The sequence below is a fragment of the Triticum aestivum genome, chromosome 2B (genome assembly GCF_018294505.1).
Source record: "Triticum aestivum cultivar Chinese Spring chromosome 2B, IWGSC CS RefSeq v2.1, whole genome shotgun sequence".
In the NCBI taxonomy this organism is placed as follows: Eukaryota; Viridiplantae; Streptophyta; class Magnoliopsida; order Poales; family Poaceae; genus Triticum; species Triticum aestivum.
The window spans coordinates 588,369,900-588,371,484 of record NC_057798.1 but is presented as its reverse complement, the minus strand read 5'-3'; positions in this window follow the sequence as shown (position 1 = coordinate 588,371,484).

The window sequence follows — 1,585 nt, the reverse complement described above, 5'->3', positions numbered from 1 at the left end:
CGGTTGGTCACCTCATCACCACTCGGCCGCCCCGTGCGTCGCCATCGGTTGGTCACCTCATCACTACTCGGTCGCCCCGCGCGTCGCCGTCGGTTGGTCACCTCATCACCACTCGGCCGCCCCGCGCGTCGCCATCGGTTGGTCACCTCATCACCACTTGGCCGCCCCGCGCGTCGCTATTCGGTTGGTCGCCTCATCACCACTCAGCCACTCGCGCTCCTTCAGACAACTAAGTCATTTTACATGCACTACATTCTGTTATTTCCTACTTTCCGAGTATCCTGTTATTCACACACCACATTCACTTGGAGGACACGCTCGGCTGCTTATTTTCACCCGAGTCCAACTTTCATTTGTTCGCATACATCATGCACGAACACCATGTGTTCTTCATTCTGGGTTTGCATCGGTTCTCCGGGGCTGCAGCTCAGTCAAAACACTACACTTCTGTTTTATTTGAGCCAGCACTTCGACAAGTTCGAACGGATCCTTTGCTCTTTCAGACTCTTGCTAGTTAACCAGCAAGCCCCTTGCACTCCCAGCGGGTGTCTATGGGTGTTATTCACACAATTTATTTCAGCACACATCGAATTTCCTCGAGAAATTATTTCGTTGGATTGTGCCATTTTTTACACAAGTTACGCGATCACTCGACGGCCCTGTGCGACAACTCCATCGCTGCTCGTACTCGGTCACCATACCGGTCCCAGCGCACCACAACATCGACCTTGTCACCTGTTGGCTTCAAACACATTCGGCCAACCCCTCAGAGGAATCCTCTTCATCATATCAATGACATAGACCTCGTCAGGCATGAGACTGATAAGTCCCTTTATAATTAAACTGCACACTTCACTCCTTGCGAGTTTCCCTCTTTCGAGCATCACTCGGAAGCTTCTCCTCATCTTTACCCGAGTCCGACTCGATTAATTGCAAATTATCCATTCAAAACTATATTTCTCGTATTCCGGTACGTTTGTTGTCGAAGCCTATAGTACGCTCGGGGTCTACGCCGCACTCGGGAGCTGCAGCTCATTCGGAATGACACTCTCCTAAGTGGTCAATTACTTCATCACCAATCAGATCCTTCACTTTAACAAGTGCATCCGATGTGACACTTTGACAAGTTTTATAATCACCCAGACGCTATGCGTGCCATCTTTATTTCTACCTAGACTCAGTTGTCAGGCCGGTCTTGTTGCATCGCAATCACACTACACTGACCTCGTCACTACATTAGCTTTGAAAGCATCCGGCTAACTCCTTCGAAGACAATTTCAACCACTTGGATGGACAATCTTTCACTCGGCTGCCCCGCGCACCGTCAGTTGGCCATGCCGCGCGTCGTCACTCGGCCACCCCACGCATCACCACTTGGCTGGACACGTAGTCCTTCACTCGGCCACCTCGCGCGTCCTCACTCAGCTGTCCCGCACATCGCCACTCGGTTGTGCACGTCTTCATTGCTTGACCACTCCACGCGTTGCCTCTCGGTTGTGCATGCCTTCACCACACGGCCGCCCCGCGCGTCACCCCTTGACTGGAAACGTAGTCCTTCACTCGGCCACCTCGCGCATCCTCACTT